The following is an 18,478-nucleotide window of genomic DNA, read 5'->3' as shown; positions in this document are numbered from 1 at the left end:
CAATTCCCGAGCGTTATACTAATACATCTGTTTGTTTTCTACACCACCTGTCTTCGACTGTTGTTTTTTTTGGTGAATTCTCCCTATCTATCTATCTATCTATCTATCTATCTATCTATCTATCTATCTATCTATCTATCTATCTATCTGCCTGTCTGTTTGTCCGTCTGTCTGTCTATTTATGTATGTATGTATGTATGTATCTATCTATCTATCTATATGTGGCTAATAAAGAAACATATCTATCTAACTTTCTTTCTTTCTCCCCCCTCTCTCTCTCTGTAATCTACCGATCTTTCTTTTTTTATTGTATACTTGATTCGATCACTGAACTACAAATGTCGGTCACTGCCGTTAAGCGTTTTAATCAAAAAGATCGATCTCGTTATTTTCTTATTTTCTCTTACTCTACTGCTGATCCGCTGAGGTTAGCGGGACATAAACATACCAATACCGGTTGCTGAGTGGGTGGTCTAGAACGCGCTTATACACACACACACACACACACACACAGATACATGAGAGGCTTCCATGCAGTTTCCGTCTGGTAAATTCACTCACAGGGTATTGGCAGATACAAAGCAATAGTAGAACACATTTCTTCAAGATACCACGCACTGGAGCTGAACACGAAACCACATAGTTGGAAAGCGAGTTTCCTATCCAGAAACCCTCTAGTACACATACATACATACATACCTACACAGATATATATTTACACACACACACACACACACACACACACACACACACACACAGACACACACACACACACACACACACACATATATATATATATATAAATATATAAATATATATACGTGTATGTATATATACATGCATGTACGTATATATACATGTATGTATATGTGTATATATATGTGTATATATATGTGTGTGTGTATATATATATATATGTATATATATATTTATAAATATATACATGCATATTTATGTATATATATGTGCGTGTTTCTATATATTATGTATGTATATGTATGTATATATGTATATTTATGTATATATATATGTGTGTGTATGTATGTATCTATATATACATATTTATATATATGTACATGCAAATATATATACATATATATATATATACACACACACACACACACACACACACACACACACACACACACACACATATATATATGTATACACGCGCGTGCGCACATCGTATTTTTGCTGAATAACTCATAATGCGCATGTCTAGCAATTCTAGAAACAACTGCAAGAGACTTTACCGATTTACTATAACTGCACTGAATTATAAATTATAAATTAGATTTTGTAAAGTGACGCTACTTTTTTTTCTTGTATCTTCTCTGCTTCTAATTTACATACATGCACACACACACACACACAAACACAGTCACACGTGTGTGCTTATATGTATAATAGTATGTAAGCACATATGTATGTGTGTATAAATATATCTATCTACCTATCAATCTGTATATATATATATGTACGTATGTATGCACATATATATATGTGTGTATAAATCTGTCTGTCTATCTATCTATCTATCTATCTATCTATCTATCTATCTATCTATCTATCTATCTATCTATCTATCTCGCGATAGCTCAGTTGGTAGAGCGGAGGACTGTAGTTGGTAATTAAACTTCTGACATCCTTAGGTCGGTGGTTCGAATCCGTCTCGCGAGATTCTTGATTTTCTTTAGGCGAAAAAACTGTACAAGGATCTCCTCGAAGAAAACCCGAAGGAGGAGACAAAAACTCTCGAAGGGTAAGTGACTCTCCTTAAAACTCTAACAGTCACATTAGAATTATGCTCAAGATTGGTTGTGTAAATGCGCGTGGCTTGGGGTCTCCTTGGAAACAAGGGTACCTCCTAAACGACATAAAGTCACACAAACTAGAAATCATAGCCATCAGCGAGACCAGACTCCACGATTCGCGGGCCCTAACGTCCATGTTTGGCAGACAGTTTAACATTTATTTTTCTCCCTGTCTGCCGAGAATGGGCGGTAGTGGCACGGCGGTACTCTTTCGCAAGAGTCTGGATCTCGAAGTAAAGACAGTATTCATAGACCCGGAGGGTAGATTGGTTGTTCTGGATGTCGATGGCAGCGATGGGTGTGCCTTTCGACTCATATCAGTATACGCACCACCTTTAACAGGTAGGTCGGATTTCTTTCGACGTCTAGAAGTATTCCTAGAAACGTCTCGTCCTTTACTTTTAGTGGGGGATTGGAATGCTACCTTGGACACGCATCTAGACTATGTGGGCAGAGATAGAAATAGACGGGGATGCAAATGCCTCAAAGACCTGCTCAGACGCTTTCAACTGTCTGACAGGTACCGACTCGACCATCCGAATGCGTCAATGTGGACATGGACAAACCGCATCGGGTCGTCGAGATCATATCTAGATAGAGTACTGTGTAGGAGAGTAGATAAAGATAGCATAGCGTGTCCACAATTTCACATAGTCAGCTACACAGATCACAAACTTGTGACGTGTACGCTAGACTTAGATAAGACACATAGGCAGGGCCCCGGTTACTGGAAACTAAACGCATCTTTCCCGTCGAGACAAGTTTTCAGAGACCGGATTAGCACGTTAGTAAAGAGGGCTTTGGCGGGAGCCATCATCAATAACAAATGGTGGTTTGCCCTCAAGAGAGCAATAAAAGCAGAAGCGGTTAGGTATAGCAAAGCACTAGTCATAGACAGAAACAGAGTTGAGGGTGAACTAGTTAAGAAACTAGAAGAGGCAATTAGAAGTGGCATCGCATCCAACGTTTTGGCAGCGAGGTTGGCTCTAGACCAACACTTCAACGCCAAACATGAAGGGTGCGTTGTCAGGGCTAGGATACGTGCTCTAAGGAACGAAGGTGTTGGAGCCGCGCGAGAGGCTCGGGTGGCGGAGGCGCAACAGGGCAACAGAGCCACCATTCGGTCTCTGGTGGACGAACAGGGACGCGAAATGCTCGAGCCAGGCAAAATGTGTGAGGCCTTTCAGCGGCACTTTACTCGACTGTTTCGGACGAGTGGCGAGCGAGAACGCAGGGTGGACTTCAGTGCCTACCTGCACAGCCTGCCACGACTCTCAACAAGAGAGGCGGAGTGCTGCGAAGGTGCCATCACGGCGGCGGAAGTGAGGGACGCGATGGCGGGATGCTCGAGGGACAAATCTCCGGGCTTGGATGGTCTTCCCTACGAGCTTTACAACTGTATGCCTGACTTGTTTGGAGACGTCTTGGTGGCGGTGTACTGCAACTGGCAGCAGAACGGGAGAATTCCCGGTTTTGTGAGCCGAGGAGCCGTAACGCTGCTGAAGAAAGATCCAAACAAGGGGGACGTCATAGATAACTTTAGGCCCATCACTCTGCTCAATGCAGACTTGAAAATTTTGGCCAAGGTGTTAGCCAAGCGGTTGGCGCTTGTCATCGAGAAACTGATCGGCAAGGCGCAAACGTGCGCCGTGCCGGGCAGGAGCATCCATGACAACCTCCATCTGATGCGCTACATCATAGAGCGGGTAGTTAAGGAACCTGGCATGAGTGGGGCCCTGATCAATTTAGATCAATCGAAAGCTTTCGATAGGGTAGACCATCAATACTTGGAGGCTGTCCTCATGGCGGCCGGCTTCGGTCCCATTTTTCGCGGCTGGATGGCTGCCTTGTACAGGGGCATCCGTTCGGTAGTTCGCGTCAATGGGCACCTATCAAGACCATTCGATATTGCACGTTCGGTCCGTCAGGGATGCCCCCTCTCGTCGCTCCTGTACGTATTGACTCTCGAGCCACTACTGCGGAAGCTGGCACGCTGAGGGTAATCCCGCGAGAGTTGGGATGCGGGACGAGCGTGTCGGCATACGCGGACGACGTCACCGTCATAGTGTCTAGCCAAAAGCACATCGAGCTTGTCGGCGAGACACTGAAAGACTACGAAACGGTAACGGGAGCAAAAATCAACCGGGATAAGTCAGTGGGCTTGCGGCTCGGCACCTGGAGAAGCAAGCTCATGCCGTCAAGCAGCGCCTCTGTCGTGGGACGTTGGACTGACGGTCCGGTTGAGTTGCTCGGGGTCTGGTTTGGTCCAGACCTCCAAACGGAGAAGAACTGGGACGAGATAACGAGTAGGGTGGCCACTCTAGCCCGGCAATGGGCCGAAAGGAAGCTTTCCCTGAAAGGTCGGGCGGAGGTGGCGAACACGTACATCGCGCCCGTCATCTACTACCGCCTGACCGTCATGCCTTGTTCCGACCCTCCCATCACCAAACTGGAGCGCATCCTCTTCCGCTTCTTGTGGAAAGGTAGCGTTCCGATGGTTAGGCGATCCGTTTGCTGCCAACACCCGTTAAAAGGAGGACTGGGCATGCCGTGGTTGATGATGCGCAGGCACGCACTGAGACTGCGACATCTCCGGCTCTACGTAGACAACGGTGAACAGGTGTGGTCGCCGTTTGTGCGGCGCGCTTTCCCGCAGCTCGTCTCCATGACCGAACTGCAGTCGTGGATCAAGAAGAGGCCGAGGAAGGGCGAATGGCACCGCGAGTGTCGCGCTGATCTTCGGCAACTCCAACAACCCGGGTCAACCTTGAGCGACTGCATCACAACTAACGCATTCTATAGTGGATTAGTGGAGGGAAGGTACGACGACGATCTCGGGGCGAACCTGGGCGTCGACGAGGAATACCTGACCCGCCTGTTTAAGACGACCTTCGGACCGGGATCTATGGACAACTTCCAGAGATCCCTGGCCTGGCAGTGCTATCGAGAAGCACTACCCGTTCGGGATAAGCTCTACAGGTATGGCTCGAGAAACACGGGGCCGACCTGTCCGAGATGCCGGCAGAGCGACGAAACCGTTCTGCACGCACTCGTACAGTGTCCCACCATTTCCGAGCTGTGGGCTTACGTCGAACAACTGCTATCGCGTGTGGGACGAGTCGGTCTATCAGCCGAGTCTATCGTGAATATTGTCGCGCCTCCTTCCTTTAAACGGGAAGGAAGGGCTATTTTCATCGTACTTGTGGCTATGGCGAAAGAATGTGTATGGTGGACGCGTCTGAAAGGTCTAGAGACAAAGACTTTCCTCTCTGGGCAATCTCTCATCAACTTCTTCAAGTATCACCTGAAGAGGAAGGTGAGAGTAGAAAGGGAAGTCTTGTCTAGTGAATGCTTAAAAAAAAGATGGGTGAATGAAGCAAGGATGGCACGTGTGAACGACGGAGCCATCTTGAGCATAACCCTATGAACTTAAAAAAAAAAAAAAAATCCAAGAAAAAAAAAAGAAAACAAAAAGGCAAAAGAGAGTCACTTACTGTTATAGTTTCTTCAATGAGAATATTGACCAAGGTTGCCGTGGTCTTTTCCGTAGGCTTTTCTTTCCACGGCCAAACCTAAACTGTCCTCCCCTCCTTTTACACGAGAACATTACTGTGTGATACACGATCCCTATTGATCGCCCTTTTTTTTTTTTTTTTTTTTGATCCCTTTTGATCGAACTACCCCCTTTTCCTTCCTACGATCCCTTTTGATCGACCCCCCCTTTTTTTTCTTCCCCCTCCCAAACAGAAAAGCTCTACATTGTATTTGTACCATATTCGTTGAGCCCTGTGTGGCTAATAAAAGAAATGTATCTATCTATCTATCTATCCATCTATCTATCTATCTACTGATCTGGACGGATGCTAGTCACATCGGCTCGCAAGTAAGTTGGCCTTTTATATGTCAAAACTTTTGCAGTTTTAAAATATTTTTTGTGGAAGAGGTGTATAAGTCTATACACTTCGACCCTATTGGGTTTTTGTAATAGGAAGTGGCTCCTTCTGGAGTTTATTTCCAAAAGTTTTTGATTTTTCTCCGGCTTATTTGCCATATTTCGTAAAAGAAATATGGCTAGGCCTTCACACGTGGTCGATTTGCCTCTAACAGCAGGCAAGGAGACTGACCAACAAGTCGTTCCGCATGAACGAACACAAGACGTAGAGACCAGGAATGCTGCGTTTACTACTACTGCCTTCACCACCTCCACTACCACCATTACGACCGCCACCAACGACAACAAAACCAAAACCACTACTGCCACCGACATCGCAGCCACCACTACCACCAAGAATAACAATAACAAAAAGAACAACAACAACTCCACTCCTCTTTTGTTCCTTTCACCACAGACAACGGAAGGAGAGAAAGAGAAGAGCATGATGGCCAAACAATTTGCTCAAATACGCCTGAACGCCGAAGAAAATTATGAAAAAAATTTCCCGCCACTTCGTAACTCATATGAAGGTCAGAGGAGTACACAAGAAGAAGGTCACCCATCTGCCACAACAACAACACCTGTCAGCATCACAACCGCCAACAACAACGCTAATACAGCAACAGTCACCTCTGCCATCAACACCAGCACCACCACCACCAACAACAATAACAAGATCAAAACAGACTTCGCCGAGGCGATAAGGGAAAAAACGACGGTAGTATCTTTTACTGCACAGCAGATAAAAGATACAAAGGCTTTACTTACGAAAGAAAATGACGAGGTGCGGATCAACATACCACAAGACATTTTAGAAGACACAAACAAAAAATTTATAAAATTTTAAACTCGAAAACAAAAAAAACAGAAAAAGCAAGCACGGAAAAGATCGAAAAATGCTTGAGATCTGTATGGCAATATAAGGATTATGTAACTTGAAGAGTTAGCGAAACGATTCTCAACGCTAACTCTTAAGACAGAAGAGTTAATAATGATACCGAGTTACCTTGGTCAGAGGGTAACAAGGGTTATCATAAAAAATATTCCTCCCACGGTAGACACACTATGGATAACATCAGCCGTATGTGTCGATATGGAGGAAGTTGACATATTGCAAATTAATGTTTCTGAAAAGCAACAGTGGGTGGGTAAAAAAATGGAGATCCTTCTCCATATTACCCAGGAGTCACTAAATAAAATACCCACCTACATAAAGTTACCATCAACGCAAAGGCTGTATGTAGTGGTGGAAGGCAGACGACCACGCTGTTACATATGTGGCAGTGAAGCTCACTTCCAAAAGGACTGCAATTCTGCCGCGAAACAACAGCAACAACAACAACAGCCACGGGAAAACCAAAAACCCAAAACACCAGCATTATTACCCACACCACCGTATGCACAATTGATCAAGCAGCTATATGCGAAAACGAAAGAACGGCAACAACGAACAAACCAACCCAACCAAACAACACCACCACCTGAGTCAAAACAGAAACAACACCACCACCAACAACTAAAGACAGACCAACACCAACACCAAGAACAACAACCAAGAAGACAAACACTGAGAACGAAGAAAAGACCAATACTACTCCCAATTCCCCAACAACACACACACCACACACACCACACACCACAACACCATCGACAAACACACAAATAGAACCAAATGCTTTGCCTTTACCCCCTTCTGATTCGTCAGACATTTCGTCTAATGATGAAAGTTCTACAGAATGGCAAATAGCCACAGGAAGTAAAAGAAAAAGATCATAAACAACCCCAAAATTAAATGCATGCAAAGCAGGGAAATATGTAACCGCTGAAAGCCCCTTGCACAAACAAACCAGCACCAACATCACAAAAACACACACAATGCTATCAGCGATAGACACAACAAACACAAAATTAATGGACTACATCATATCGCAAACAAACATTTCTGAAGATAATTATAAGCTTAACAATCATCCACGCACTACACCACCGAAACACATCAAAATAGTTCACCTCACACAAACGCAGCACCACACACTCAAAACCCTCTTTCCAAATGCGGTTGGGGGGTTGCAAAAATATTTATCAAAGAAACTCTTCAAAAACCTCATCCAAGATACTTCAAAAGAAGAGGAAGCTAAAACTTTCGAAACGAGTAAGTAACCTTCTCTCTTGTCTCTTTTACTGTCGTGTATGAAACACAAATTTCGACTTCAACTATGCTTAAATTAGGTTGTGTAAATGTACGTGGCTTGGCGTCAGCTTGGAAGCAAGGTTACCTTCTAAATGACATCAAGTCACAGAACATAGAAATCATGGCTATCAGTGAAACCAGACTCAATAACCCGCGGGCCCTCAAGTCCATGTTTGGTGGACATTTCGACATTTATTTTTCTCCCTGTCTACCAAATATGGGTGGTGGTGGTACCGCGGTGCTTTTTCGGAAGAGTCTGAACCTAAAAGTAAGGCCAATATTCCTAGACCCGGAGGGTAGGCTGGTTGTCTTGGACGTCGATGGCACAAACGGGTGTGCTTTCCGTCTGGTGGCAGTGTATGCACCGTCCTTAACGGGTCGGGCGGATTTCCTTAGACGTCTAGAGGTTTTCCTGGGAACGTCACGACCTTTACTGTTAGTAGGGGACTGGAACGCTACCTTGGACACGCATATAGACTATGTGGGAGTGGATAGGAGTAGAAGGGGATGTAAGTGCCTCAAAGACCTGCTCAGACGTTTCCATTTGTCTGACAGGTTCCGACTCGACCATCCGAACGTGCCAACGTGGACTTGGACAAACCGCGTCGGATCGTCGAGATCGTATCTAGATAGAGTTCTATGTAGGACAGCGGATAGAGATAGTGTAGGATGTCCACAATTTAAAATAGTCAGCTACACAGATCACAAGTTTGTGACGTGTACACTCGACTTAGATAAGACACAGAGGCAGGGTCCCGGTTACTGGAAACTGAACGCTTCGCTCTTAGCGCGGCAGGTTTACAGGAACCGGATTAGCGAATTAATTAAGAGGGCGTTAACAGGAGCCATCGTTAACAACCGCTGGTGGTTTGCCCTGAAAATGGCAATCAAATCGGAATCTATTAGGTTTAGTAAAGAACTAGCGATAGATCGAAATAGAGTAGAGGGAGACTTAGTTAAGAAACTAGAAGAGGCACTTACAACTGGCAGCGCAACCAACGTTTTGGCTGCGAGGATGGCCCTCGACCAACACCTCAACGCCAAACACGAAGGTTGCGTCGTCAGAGCTAAAATGCGTGCCTTAAGGAACGAAGGGATCGAAGCTGCGCGAGAAGCCCGGGTGGTGGAGGCGCAACGCGGTAACAGAGCCACCATTCGGTCTCTAATCGATGAACAGGGATGTAGTCTGCTCGAACCCGAAAGGATGTGTGGGGCCTTTCAACAGCACTTTGCTCGACTGTTCGGTGCGAGCGGTGAGTCGGAACGCAGGATGGACTTCACTGCCTACCTGACCGGCCTGCCGCGGCTCTCGGCGGGAGAGGCAGAGTGTTGTGAGGGTCCCATCACAGCTGCTGAAGTAAGGGATGCTATGGCGGGCTGCGCGAGGGATAAGTCACCTGGATTGGATGGTCTACCCTACGAGCTGTATTGTCAAATGCCAGACTTGTTTGGCGACCTCTTGGCATCAGTCTATTGCAACTGGCAACAAAACGGGAGAATTCCCGGTTTCGTGAGCCGAGGTGCAGTGACATTGCTGAAGAAAGACCCAAACAAGGGGAATTTTATAGATAATTTCAGGCCCATCACTCTGCTCAACGCAGATTTGAAAATTTTGGCCAAAGTAATAGCCGAGAGGTTGGCGCTTGTCATCGATAAACTGGTCGACAGGGCGCAAACATGCGCCGTGCCGGGCAGAAGTATCCATGACAACCTCCACCTCATGCGCTACATCATGGACAGGGTAGTTAAGGATCCTGGCATGGGTGGGGCGCTGATCAATTTAGATCAATCTAAAGCCTTCGATAGGGTCGACCATCGATACCTAGCGGCCGTCCTCAGGGCAGCTGGCTTTGGTCCCGTCTTCCGCGGTTGGATCGCTGCCTTGTATAGCGGCATCCGATCGGTAATACGGGTAAACGGTCACCTGTCAAAACCGTTCGACATCACGCGTTCGGTCCGTCAGGGATGTCCCTTGTCGGCGCTTCTGTATGTATTGACGATCGAACCACTACTGCGGAAGCTGGCGACACTGAGGGGTATCCCACGAGAGCTGGGTTGCGGGACGAGCGTGTCTGCATATGCGGACGATGTCACCGTCATAGTGTCGAGCGAAAAGCACGTCGAGATGCTAGGCGAGACACTTAAACAATACGAAACGGTGACAGGAGCAAAAATTAACCCGGAAAAGTCAGTGGGTTTGTTACTCGGCACCTGGAGAAGCAAGCCCATACCGTCCAACAGTGACTCCCTAGTGGGACGCTGGACGGACGGACCGGTTAAACTGCTCGGGGTCTGGTTCAGTCCGGACCTCCAAATGGATAAGAACTGGGACGAGATCACCAGTAGAGTGATCAAACTCAGCCAAACATGGGCTGAGAGAAAGTTATCTCTAAAAGGCCGGGCGGAGGTGGCTAATGTGTATATCGCATCAGTCATCGATTACCGCCTGACCGTCGTGCCTTGTCCCGATGCCACCATCACGAAACTAGAACGCATACTTTTCCGCTTTCTGTGGAAGGGTGGCGTTCCGATGGTGAGGCGATCCATTTGCTGTCAACAACCGTTACGTGGAGGACTGGGGATGCCGTGGTTAATGATGCGCAGACATGCGCTGAGACTGCGGCATCTCTGGAACTTCATTGACGACGGTGAACAGGTGTGGGCGCCGTTTGTGAGGCACGCCTTCCCGCAGCTTGTCTCACTCACCGAACTGCAAACATGGATCAGGAAGAGACCGAAACTGGGCGAATGGCACCGCGAGTGTCGCCAAGCTCTACAACAGCTCTGCCGTCCGGGATCAAACTTGTGCAACTTCCAAACGACCAATGCGTTCTATAGAGGACTAGTGGAGGGGAGGTCTGACGACACTCTCGGGGCAAACCTGGGTGTCGACGAGAAATTCTTAACCCGCCTTTTCAAGACGACGTTCGGGCCGGGGCCTATGGATAATTTCCAGAGATCCCTGGCTTGGCAATGCTATCGAGACGCACTACCAGTTCGAGAGAAGATCTACAGACACGGTTCGAAAACCACCGGACCGACCTGCCCGAGATGCGGTCAGAGCGACGAAACCGTTCTGCACGCACTCGTGCAGTGTCCAGATATTTCAGAGCTGTGGACCTTCGTCGAACGGCTGTTGTCGCGTGTGGGACGAGCCCACTTATCAGCCGAGTCTATCGTGAATATTGTTCCGCCACCTTCCTTTAAACGGGAAGGAAAAACGGTTTTTGTAACACTGATAGCTATGGCAAAAGAATGCGTGTGGTGGACGCGTTTGAAAGGTCTACAAACAAACACTTTCCTCTCTGGTCAATCCCTCGTCAACTTTTTCAAGTACCACTTGAAAAGGAGGATGAGGATAGAGAGGAAGGTGTTGTCGAATGAAAGTTTCAATAAAAAATGGGTAAATGTGGCAAGAATGGTAAGAATGAAAGACGACACCATTTTAAGCATAGACTTGTAACAAAAAGAGACAAAAAGAGAGAAGGTACTTACTTTCATGTACCTTTAAAAAAAAAAGCCTGAGGTGACCGTGGTCTTTTCCGTAGGCTTTTCTCTCCACGGATAAACCTAATCTGTTCCCCGTTTTTTACATCGACTGTGATACACGATCCCTATTGATCGCCCCCCACCCACGTTTTTTTTTTTTTCCCCGCGATCCCTTTTGATCCAAATCATCCCCCCCCCAAAAGCTCTACTTTGTAATTTGTCCATTTTTTGTATTTAGCCCTGTGTGGCTATAATAAAAAGATATATATATATATATATATATATATATATATATATATATATATATATATATATATATATATATATATATATCTATCTATCTATCTATCTATCTATCTATCTGTCTGTCTATCTATCCACCTATCTATCTATTGTGTTTGTATGCTTGCGAACGTGTACGCTCTCATACGAACAGCTCATTTGTGCAGCCCATTTCCTAGTCTGCTTTAAAAAAATCGAAATTTATATAATATCAATATAGATTGAATATGAAGACAGTGAAACAAACAGAAGATGGACTTTGGGAATACATTGAGAAGAAAAATGTCATTTCTCTTTTGACGCTTCACAGAATAACCTCTGGTAGGTTTATTTTGATGTTTTTATATTAACCCGATTCTTCGGATACATTTTTAGTCTATAATTTCATTGGCCTCTGATTACACGCGCCTTTGCATATCTTTATATATACTCTTTTACTCTCTTTACTCTCTTTTACTTGTTTCAGTCATTTGACTGCGGCCATGCTGGAGCACCGCCTTTAGTCGAGCAAATCGACCCCAGGACTTATCCTTTGTAAGCCTTGTACTTATTCTATCGGTTCCATTTTGCCGAACCGCTATGTTACGGGGACGTAAAGACACCAGCATTGGTTGTCAAGCGATGTTGGGAGAACAAACACAGATACACAGACATACACACACACACACACACACACACACACACACATATATATGTATACATATATATATATATATATATATATATCTATATATGATGGGCTTCTTTCAGTTTCCGTCTACCAAATCCACTCACAAGGCTTTGGTCGGCCTGAGGCTATAGTAGAAGACACTTGCCCAAGGTGCCACACAGTGGGACTGAACCCAGAACCATGTGGTTGGTAAGCAAGCTACTTACCACGCAGCCACTCCTGTGCCTATATATTCTTATATTCAGAGACACACATAACGCATAAACACGTGTTGTGTGTGTAAATGAGTTTCGGTATGCATCTGTGTGTTTGTATGCATATACACACGGAGGCTTATCTGCCTATACATATACTAATACATACATACATACATACATACATACATACATACATACATATATGTGTGTGTGTGTGTGTGTGTATACTATGTAATTGCTTGTCAGACAATGGTAGCATGTGTTCGATCGATTAAAATAATTTGTGGTGGGTTCGAAGACAAAATGGTTTACTGATGTAGAGAGTTACGTGGCAGATAGAAGGCCAGCAATCGTTTTGAGAGGCGGGATCAGTTCTTGACTGGTACTTAATTTTAAGATCCCAGAGGAATGAAGTGCAAAGCTGAGCTCGGATATATTTGAACTCAGAAAATAGCGAGCAAGGAGAAATACGACTATAAAAACTTTCCTACTCTCAAATGAGTTTTGCTACGTTTTCAAAAACACCCTGTATAGAACAGTGATCAGAACGTACTCGCTTTTTCTTTCAGCATTAAATACATATATTTGTGGCTGCTCTTAAATATATTTTGGGAAAACTGATGCAATTTTCTCTCGATTCCATTTTATCAGACTGCATTTTGGTCCAAAATACAACCGCTTTGTACATTATTAGCCATTAAGTGAACATGATATTGTTTTTCTGCGATTATATTGTAATGGTGTTATACTTGTTCGCCGGCTTTGTAATATATCTTATTGGTTTTTGTTACAAGGAATTTCTGCCATAAAACGGTATCTGACTTCTTATACGCTGTTTCTGAAACAGTTCATAGTATTTACATTTCGTATGAAACATTTTCCGATAAATATTAGAAAATCTATTGCCTATTCCATTGTCAGATTCCATAATCTATTGTCAAATTATATATCCTTGCTTGAAGGTGAATTGAGCTAAGAAATTTTCCCTTTTCTTAATTTGTCATTCTGCGAACATTGTTAAGCCATATGTTTCAGTGACTCTCAGTGTATCCTCTTTGACCATATGAAGCATGATCAAGTGCACGCTCATACATGTCTATCTATATGTAGTTATCTGAAAGTTTCCCAAATTTCCATTTATGGCTGCAGATTTCAGTACAAGGTCACTAATATTGATAGAGAGGAGGTTTTCGTCGACACCGTTGTTCAAGTATTTCACTGGAACTCTACGTTATCGAACCACCTGGAGAAATGGAAAGCAAAGTTGATTTGAACTCAAGACGTAGCGAGCCGGAAGAAATACTGCAGAGTATTTTCCGACGCTCTAACGTTTATTTATCTGTTGCCCACAGGGGGCTAAACATAGGAGGGACAAACAAGGACAAGCAAAAGGATTAAGTCGATTGCATCGACTCCAGTGTGTAACTGGTACTTAATTTATCGATCGCGAAAGGATGAAAGGCAAAGTCAACCACGGCGGAATTTGAACTCAGAACGTAACGGCAGACGAAATACCGATAAGCATTTCTCCCGATGCTCTAACGTTTCTGCCAACACGCCGCTTACAAGTTTTCAATTGTATTAAAATGTATTTGAATACTGCATTGAAAATTATCGATCACGTTGTCTTAACAGACGTTTCCATTTAGTCTTTACTATGAATATTTGAAACTTATCTAGGATTTTATGAAATCTGGAAGAGGTGAAAGCATGACAACGCCGGACTAAATGTTTAAACGCATTTAGTTTTCTAACTGTATACTCCGAATTCAAATATTAACGATGTCGGCTTCGGTTTCATAACTTCAGTAATGTCGTTGCAACATTTCATCCGTCTTCCCCGAAAAATAAGCCAATAGTGTATTGTTTAACAGAAAACGTTGCATCTTGTGTACTGGCGTCGACCTAATCGACTGCCCTGCTCCGCCAAATATTCGGATTTGTGCCTAGAGTAGAAAAAAAATAATGGTCGAAATCTGTATCTAACACAATAAACTGATAGCAAGATGCCGTGGCGAGATGTAACATCGGAAACTAATCCGAAATCATCCCGATGTGATAATCAGCATAGGGAAACGCGACCAAAAATCCCAGATTCACACACGAGGAGAACAAAGATGGGCTCAGATGTAGTTTGTAGAGGAAACGTGAATCGTATCTACATAAAGAACTAACAAACAATGTGAATATGCACTGGAAAAACTGAAAGAACAATGATAAATGAGAGAAATAAAATAAAACACTTGAATGACTCTCAGAACGAAATCTTAAACACGTAAGAGACTTCCTGTCAATCAAACCATCCTCCTCTGTTCAAACTAAACGAAATAGAAAATATCGACCGTATTCAGTATAATGTTAATGGTAATCTCAGTTGTAAGTGACTCGTGGGCTTTTAATAACCTCCTTCTCTCACAACTTTTTTCCACCATTTACTAAAAAAGAACAAAAAAAAACAACATAAAAATGAAGTCGATCATCTATTGGGTTGGTAACTAAGTTCCCGCCATTTTTTTAAAATTTAAGATTTTAAAAGGTATAATAAAAAATAACAACTAATTAATCAATAATGTATTCACTCCTATTGTTTACAACTTCTTTCCAGCGTTCAACAAGATTTTCAATACCTCGTTGGTAATAATCACTCGATTTCGACTCGAAAAATTGATCCAACCAAGCTCTCAATTCTGCATCAGTATTGAACGAAACTCCGCGCTTAGCATTTGAAAGAGATCGAAACAGGTGGAAATCCGTTGGTGCCAAATCAGGAGAGTACGGAGGGTATGGCAGCACTTCCCAGCCATGCGTTTGAATGGCTTCCTTGGTCATATTGGTGATATGAAGGCGGGCGTTGTCGTGCAGCAGATGAACTCCATGCTGACGATTAGGTCTTTTATCTTGAATAGCAGTGTAGAGTCGTTCCATCTGTTCAACATAGAGTTCCGCGTTGATCGTTTGGTTCCGTTCAAGCAATTCGTAACGGATACTCCTTCCCAGTCCCACCATACGCACAACATCGTTTTACACGGATGAAGATCTTGTTTCACGCACGGTGTTTCTTATTGAGGTACAGGCGCTGCTTCGTATTGATGTACAGGCACGATTTTTCGTCGCCAGTAATGATTCGGTAAATAAATCGTTGCTCGTGTCTGTGAATTGAGCGGTGACGAGCAAGCAAACCAGCCGAGATTGTGGCTCATTGACTTTTGTTGTTGTCACTTAAAGCATGCGGAACCCATGCTCCATACTTCTGAACATTTCCCATCGAGTGAAGATGCTTCTCTATAGCAATGTAGGAACATTTCATTTTCTCTGCCAGTTCTCTTGTCGTTTGACGAGAATTTTCGTGCAAAAGTTGGTTTAATCGCTCTTCATCGAACTCAACTGGACAGCCAGAACGAGGTGCGTCTTTGAGGTCAAAATTTCCATTTTTGAACTTGGCATAACAATCACGAGCGGTTCTTTCAGCTATGGAACCCTCTCCATACACAGCACAAATGTCGCGAGCAGCTTTGGAGGCCTTGGAACCTTGATTAAAAGCAAAAACAAGGAGGTGTCGAAAATGCTCGTTTTTCTTAACTTGACATTCCATTTTAATGATCTGAAAATAAACAAAAATTAACTAAAATTGACTAGGAAAAAATGAGATTCCAAACTTTAAAAACGGCGGGAACTTTGTTGCCAACACAATATATACCCGCTAAATGTTTTGAATGACCATGTAGTTTCATCCCAAGTTAATAACTTCCAATATTGGAGTGAAATAAATTTAAATTTATCTGCATCTACTTGCACAATAAAAATAAAAATAAATAAGAATGAATTATATAAAAAACATAATAAAATAAGTATATATATTAAAAAAAAAACATCTCTCTCAGCGATTCTCTCCCCTTGAGGGAAATTTTTCCACCCGTCCATTTTTATTTCTCAGCAAACCCTATTTCTCTTTGTTTCTTGAACTAAAACAACTGCAGATGGCAGCAACGGCGGTCACCAGTCAATATATATATATATATATATATATATATATATATATATGGAGAGAGAGAGAGAGAGAGAGAGAGAGAGAGAGAGAGAGAGAGAGAGAGAGAGAGAGAGAGAGAGAGACTATGAAGGGTTTAGTTCACTGATGATTTGAACCGATAGATACGTTGCGTAACGGCTACAGCTGGTCATCCTTTAGGTTCCGAGTTCAGAGCTGAGGCTGCAGCTAGGGATCCGTAGTAAACTCCTAGGTCATCAGTTATGTATTAAAGGGAAAGAAAAGAAGCAAGGCACGACGAGCATCTCAGGTCATTTAGAATATTTTATATATATATATATATATATATATATATATATATATGCACACACAGAGACACAGATACAGACCCCTCCCCACACAAAATGATATGAGGAGTTTTTGTGAGCGTATGCGCTCTGAGAGCTCAAATTGGTACCTCACTAAAATTATGGTTTGAACTGCAGTTGAAGATGTGGTTTTGTGACCGCCTTTCTAGAGGTGGCTTTCACCGTTACATATGTTTAACCTATCACTCCTCGATGACGGTTACTCAGTCTATGAAATCCTCGCTCGATATGATGTTCCAATAGCTGAGATTTTCTAGAAGCAACTGTCAAATATTGTCTAAACCTTTTATTATGTAGCTAAATTAAATTAAATGTCCTAGTCAAGCCTTGCCAAGCTGTTAGCTTTTCTTTTCTGCTCTAACCTATCTATCTATCTATCTATCTATCTATCTATCTATCTATCTATCTATCTACCTACCTACCTATTTATCTCCCCCCCTCTCTCTCTCTCTCTCTGTACACACACACACACACACACACATATATATATATATATATATATATATATATGAAAGTTTATAGAGATCATATTTCTCGTAAAGATCTTTGTGTAAACATCTGTGATATTACACCTATATATGTAAAAACCGTATTTTTCAATCACTTAATCTTTCAATTTTTGAACCCTTCCTATACGTTTCTATTCATTTGTAATGGCTGTAGACATTATATCTATATCGACAGATGCTGAGAACAAAGTAGTGAGTTACATTGTTATGATATCACTTTACTATAGCTGACACATAATGTTGTCAAAGATTATCTCAGAACAGGTTATTCGGAGGTTAAATTGGGCAGATAGATATAAGGTATTTATAAATTAATACAATATTGCTATTACGAACTTTACAAAACACACGGTCAACTTAGGTTAGGTTTAACTGGACATCGCACTATTGCTCTTACGTGCAGACACCGGACACGACAGCTATCTGGACATAAGATCAGAAGATTTATTTTCAAATTATGTTTTCTCTAGATACATTAAGCTAATAGCATTCATGTGTACAAGAACGTGTCCTTTATACAATGTAACTGTTGCCGTTATTTGCTAATGAAATACTCCTGTGTATACTTTCATTGAATTGATGCAAACATACACATTTAAAGCAACAGTATCCAAACATAAGTAAACGGAGACAAACACATTCGAACATACATATAACACATACATATGAACATACATAAATACGTACATACATGTTTACAAGTAGACATAAAAACAAACACATATATATATACAGACATACAAATAAGAGCCAAACCGATATACAAAAGTACAAAAATGTACATGTATGCACAAAACAGATATATACATAATATATACTTAGGCAGAATCACACATTAGGGGCTCTGTACACTAATATATTTGCGAGTGTGCGTATGTATTAATGTGTTTGTATAAACATATACAGATATGCACAATGTGTGTATATGCATAATATATTTATTTATTTATTTATTTCTGGGTTTCAGCCAAGTGGCTGCGGTCATTCTGGAGCACCACCGTGATTTTCCGTCTTTATGCTGTGCTCTCTTCACGTTCCT

At 42.8% G+C, this 18,478-nt stretch overlaps 1 non-coding gene across 1 annotated transcript; it reads left to right on the top strand.

The window, feature by feature from the left end:
- The first annotated feature begins 1,587 nt into the window (after nt 1-1,587).
- Nucleotides 1,588-1,680, top strand: Trnay-gua (transfer RNA tyrosine (anticodon GUA)). Its single transcript has 2 exons — nt 1,588-1,624; nt 1,645-1,680. It is a non-coding gene; the product is annotated as a tRNA-Tyr (tRNA).
- Nucleotides 1,681-18,478: the final 16,798 nt, after the last annotated feature.

This window comes from Octopus bimaculoides, chromosome 4 (assembly GCF_046866305.1).
Source record: "Octopus bimaculoides isolate indiv1 chromosome 4, ASM4686630v1, whole genome shotgun sequence".
In the NCBI taxonomy this organism is placed as follows: Eukaryota; Metazoa; Mollusca; class Cephalopoda; order Octopoda; family Octopodidae; genus Octopus; species Octopus bimaculoides.
This window is presented reverse-complemented; position numbering and strand designations above follow the sequence as displayed.